We start from the raw sequence: 6,137 nt of genomic DNA, 5'->3' as shown, positions 1-6,137 counted from the left end.
ACCAGGTCTCTCACCCAGAGCAAGGGGAAATGGGCTAGATTCCCGATTTCACAATTAACCTTGGAAAAGCATTGACATGAACAAGGAGAGAGGGGCAGCCCAACAGAGAGCTGGCTCATGGCCGCTAGAGGAAGCAGCTTCTGTCTTGAGCTCTACTTCCATCACTTAGGAATGTCTCTTTCTAACTATAAAATTGAGGCATCACCTCCAAGGGAGCTGCCGAGGATTAAGCATAGAATGTCATCAGGTCAAGTGAGCTAAAGACTAGGGGACATTTGGGGAATTATCAAGAATGGTTTCTCCAGCTCCTCTGACCACTTGTGATCTGTTGTTGTTGTTGTTGTTGTTGTTGGACAGGATCTTACTATATAACCCTGGCTGACCTGGAATTTGGTATGTGGACCAGGCTGTCCTCAAACTCAAAGAGATCCACCTGCCTCTGCCTCCTCGGTGCTGGAATTAAGGATAAGCCACCATGCCTGGCTCAGTGTGCTCCATCTTTCAGCAAATGACATCAGGTTTATAGCCAGAGAATATCCCAAGAATGGCCACATGCCCCATCACCACTCCTACTAAGTATCTTTTGTCTCCTACCTGGACCTTCTGCTTCCTTTCTTTCTTTCTTTCTTCCTTCCTTTCTTTCTTTGTTAGTTTCTTTCCTTCTTTCTTTCTGTTTGTTTTTTGAGGCAGGGTTTCTCTGTGTAACAGCTCTGGCTGGCCTCAAGCTCACAGAGATCTGCCTGCTTCTGCCTCCTAAGTGCTGGGATTAAAGGTGTGCCCCACTACTCTCCCAGATCTGTTTCCTTTCTTGAAATGTCTCGATCCAAAGGCCACTTGGAAATCGAGGTTGTCCTTTTAGAGCTGACATCAGACCAGACCATTAACCCTTCAGGAGGATTCCCACTGTGAACAGACAATCCCCCCTGTCTGCTGCTCCTACCACACACATACTGTGGACAGATAGTAGTCCTCCCTGTCTGCTGGCCACACAGACACACACACAGACACACACACACACACAGACACACACACACACACAGACACACACACACAGACACACACACACACAGACACACACACACAGAGACACACACACACACACACACACACACACACAGACACACACACACACACACACACACACACACACACACACACACACACACACTGGACAGATAGTCCTCCCTGTATGCTGGCCAAGACCCTGCTGCCCTCTTCTCAAGCCCAACCTCAATTTTGGTTCACTGAGCAGCAGTTTCCTGCTACTGCCCTACCTCCAGTTTCCCGAGGCTGTCTCAGAGCCATGGCCTGGACTGTTCCATGCCTGGAGTGCTTATTCACACTCTCCCCTGACAAGTGTCATGGCAACTGCAAAGATACTGCCTTTTAAGGTAGGTCACCGGCGGCTGCACAATCTGAATTGACTTCCTGTGTCAGGCTCTCTCCCTTCTCGTCACTCCACTTTCTCTCTCCTCTGTGTTGCCCTGCTTTGTCTCCTTTCTTTTCTTCTCTCTCTAGCTCTCTCTCCCTTCCTTTCCCTCTCTTTCTTCCTCTCCCTCACTCCCCTTTCCTGTCTCACCTTTCTGTCTTGGTTAGGGTTTTTTGTTGTTTGGTTTGTTTGTTTGTTTTTTTGTCAACTTGACAGAAGCCAGAGTCACCTGGGAAGAGGGACCCTTAGCTGAGAAAAAAAAAATGCCTCTATCAAATTGTCCATAGGCAAGACTGTGAGGGTGTTTTTATGACTGATGGTTGATGTGGGGGAGTAGAGCCCACTGTCGGTGCTACCACCCCCAACTGGTGGTCCTGGAGGGAGTGAGAAAGCAGGCTGAGCAAATCACAAGGAACAAGCCAGCAAACCTCTTCCAATGTGGCCTTTGCATCAGCTCCTGCCTCCAGGCTCCTGCCCTGATTTAGTGATGGACTGTGTGATGGAAGCAAGTGTAAGCCAAATAAACCCTTTCTTCCTCAAGTTGCATTTGGTCGTGATTTTTATCAAAGCAATAGAAGGTAAACTAAGACTGTATGTAACTCTTTCTCTCTTTCTCCCTTCTTCCCGCCTTTCCCTTCACTCTTTGCTTTCCCCTCCCTCTGTGCTCAGTGCCATCTTGTTCACTTCCTTTTCCCTCTGAGTTCCTCAGCCTGCGCCTCACATTTCTCTCAGCTACTGAAATGCCAAATCAGTGCTCAGAGCCTAGGTGACATTGGAGACATCCATCCTGCATGTGGCAGCTGCACGTGATGGACCACACCATCCCAAGAGCATCCTTTCTCTAAGAGAAAGAAAAACTGCTTGTTTACAGGTACCGGTGTCCTTGCCACCCCTGTGGGTGGAGATGTCACCAGCTTTTGTGTGTGTGTGGCTCCACCCTCAGCAGCTCCCAGAATCCCTGTTTAAGTCCATTGCTTGGACAAAGGCCAAACAATCACTATGCAGTTTGGCCCCCAAGATGCATGAGATCTCAGAACTCAAAGGGCCCATCGAGTCTCCATTTTCCAGACAGGATGTCACCTTTGGAAAAGTCGCACAGAGATCTGACTCTTTGCTACAGCCTCTTCCAAGCCATGGCTTCTCCAAGGCCCTCCACCAGGCCCTTTTTTCAACTTTGTCTGGCTTTGAGTATGTCATCCTTTGCCAGGTAGCATGGGGTGTCCATCACATAGAGAATATTATGTAGATCCCTCTGTGGCTCTCCCATAACTCTTGCTACATCAGTGTCTATCTTTTCTTGCTTTGACAAATTATTTTCCTGAGTGTCCACCCCCTAGGTTCAACCATGTGATGTGAAGAAGGCCCTTTGTTAGGAACAACTGGACAGCCTCAGCACCCACAAGGAATGGAACACATATAGGTGTTCTGTAAACTCCTACCGAATGAGTGTGAGTAAGAGCCTTCTTCCAATGGAAAATTCTGAATTCTCCAGTGCTCCTCTCATGAGGAGACCTTCAAGCCCTGCCTTCTCCTGTGACTGCTTTTCATTGGCGCATCTACCATCAGCTGGATTTGATTATTAATAATAGAAGCAGCTTAGGATTTATGGGGCACTGTGGAACCATAGCTGACTAGTGGGCTTGGGCTTTGTACATGAGAACCAGTCTGCTACCTGAAACCCAGCAGTTCATAAGAAAGGAAAGAGAACCTGATTGGCTTCTGCGGTGTGAAAGGCTCATCTGTCTGTCACTGGGTTGCTATCCCCCAACTCTGCCTGGCCACCCCCATCCCCAGGCTGCCATCACAGGATTGCCAAAAGCAGGGCTCTGAGGCTTGGGGGATTCTCACTCAGTTGGAACTCCCTGGAGGCTAGAGAAAAGCCTTGGAGATGAGGGTGATGTGAGCTTGCTTTTGGCCCGCAGGATTGCTGCGGTTAGCCCACGGCATGCTTGGAATCAATTGCAGGCGTTCAGAAATCAGATTTTACGTAAAAAGAAATCTCAGTTCCTCTCTTCTCTTGAAAAACAAGAACTTCAGGCTGTATTCCCGTCTGGCAACAATTTACAGGGGTTGAGTTAGAAGGGTGAGGGCCCCAGTTCACCCTGGCACCACTTCTCTTTGGGATGCCACTCCCATTCCGGACCCTCTTCACCCAATGTATAAATGACCTAACCTTGAAAAGGATCACACCCAAAAGTGATATATGTGGTCTCTAATATCATCCAGACCCCAGGTCTCCTGTCCCTTAACCCAGTGTGCCTTCCCCTGAGGTGCTGAGGACGACCACTGTTTCATCTACTAGGACGGCAGAGACAACACCATGGACTAGTATACTTCAAATGAAGAGAATGTGTTGTTGTGCTCTAGGGCAAACTGTCTAAATTCAAAGTGTCAGCAAAGCCACACTCGTCTGAAGACTACAAAGGATCCACCTTCTTGCCTCTCCCAAATCCAAGTTCATGACACATGGGCTTGTAGCCACACCTCTCCCATCTCCCATCTGTATTCACAAGGCCTTCTTGGGAACCCACACATATATCTACACATCATCATCATAAAATACTTTGAAAACTAAATATAGTAATAACAGAAAATACCAGCTAAGAAAACTGAATCTATTCTTAAGTTCCGAGAGCCATGGTTTAATTCACAATGGTTAATTCATAATTATGAGCTGGTTGTAGGTATCATATACTGTAATTCTATAAGCTATAAAAAGAGACTTGATTTGTATCAGATGGATGATTATAAGGAATTACAATGAATTCCTATAACTCAATTAGATGGGCAGAACTATAAAACACCTCAAATTGTAAAGAATCTAGGCTGTGCCTGGGGTTTGTGAATTTTAAAACTCCCTTTAAAAAGCCACAAGCGAGAACCTCCACCCTTGACCTCTAGAAACCAAATCATGGTCAGTATCAACAGGTGACCACCATCACTGCCTGAAGGGGACACTGTGACAGTTAAGATGGTTCACAGCAATGTGCACATGCTGTTGTAAGAAGTTTGGTAACTACAACTGTAATGATCCTAATTATTATCAGAAAAGTGTATGCTCGTGGGTGCTGTCTTCCTGGTTACCTTGAGCCTAGCTCAGACTGCTAGGTCTCAGCCCATGGTGATTTTGCTCCTTGGAGCTATCTAAAAAAATGACTGGAGATCTTTATGGTTCTCAAAACTCGAAGCACCCAGCTTGGGAAAGGGCTCAGGTGATAAAGTGTTTATCACACAAGTGTGAGGACCAGAGCTTGGATCTCCAGACACCCACATAAAAAGTGGGCCAGGGAAACAGCACACCTGTAACCCCAGAGCTCATAACAGAGGGACAGGGTATCTCTGAACATGCTGAGAGGCTAGACTAACCAAATCAGTGAGCACTGAGCCAAATGGGAGTCCCCACTTCAATATATAAGGCAGGATGTGACCAAGGAAGATGCCCAAGGATCTTATCCAGCTTCTGCATGTGTGTTCACTCATGCACCTGCACCTATGCATGCTCTGACACACGTGTCAATATGCCAGGAACATAAAGCTACTCTGTATAGGTGAGATAGTAGCAAGCATGATGCCATTAAGCTACATCCCCATCGCCAACTCTCCTGGACCAGAAAGTTGTGTCTAAACTTTAGAAATTGCCTTCATAGTTGTCCAATAATCCACTATACCTGCCAGATCTAGGAGGAGAGGAGAGACCATGAGGTTGGCCTGGGTCACACCATCAGCACCCTGCTTCAACCTCTTCTTGGATGCAGATCGATATGCACCAGGTATGCACTCAAGATTGTCTCTTGACTTTGAAAGGAGTCATTCTAAAGTCTTGGCATCCTCCAGGCCTGGCGATGTTTGTAAGAGACTTCCTTGGCAAAGAAAGGTCATGTAGGGCAAAGCAGAAACAGATTTCTTTTCTTCCTCTGGCTGGCTTTGTTGGGGCACCCCAGACAGGCTCTGTAACACTCCAGTCATGGAAAGGGAACAGCTGGGATAGGAGACTGCAAGAGGTCAAGGGTACCATTGCAAGGGGGGCTGCACTGAGGGTGGTCCCAGACTGTGTGCTGGATAAAGAAGGGGCAGAATTAAAGAGAAGAAGAAGGAAGAGAGGGGAGAAGGGTGAACAGAAGGGCAAAAGCATATATGAGGCTGGAGGTGCACGGGTTGATATACGGATGGGTTGTTGAGGATAGATTAATAAATAAATGGATGACTGTGAGGATGGAGAGATGGGGAGGAAAGAAGAAGGGAGGGAGGGAGGGAGGAAAAGACAGACAGATGGTGGATGGATGGGTGAGTGGGTGGGTAGATGAATGGATGGATGATGGATGGAGAGATGAAGGGCTAGATGGATGGAGGGATGAGAGATGGATAGATGGATGGAAAGATGGATAGATGGATGGATGGATGGATAGATAGATAGATAGATAGATGAATGTGTGGACAGGTGTGTGTGTGTGCCAATGGTAGGTAGTGAGTAGATGGATAAAATGATTCATTTTAATCAAAGACTCAAACTATTAGCTTCCTAATCTGCTGAGATGTGAGAAGCCCCAGCCCACATACTCTCACCTTGTCTTCTCTGCCACGATGGACTGTACCCTTTAAAACCAGGAGCCAAAGAAAACCTCCCCTCAAGCCTTACATATTGTAAACATTTGGCCAATGACAGCTACTGTGGTTCATATCATGAATATCACATAAGCACACCACCAAT

This window comes from Cricetulus griseus, chromosome 4 (genome assembly GCF_003668045.3).
Source record: "Cricetulus griseus strain 17A/GY chromosome 4, alternate assembly CriGri-PICRH-1.0, whole genome shotgun sequence".
NCBI lineage: Eukaryota > Metazoa > Chordata > Mammalia > Rodentia > Cricetidae > Cricetulus > Cricetulus griseus.
This window is presented reverse-complemented; position numbering follows the sequence as displayed.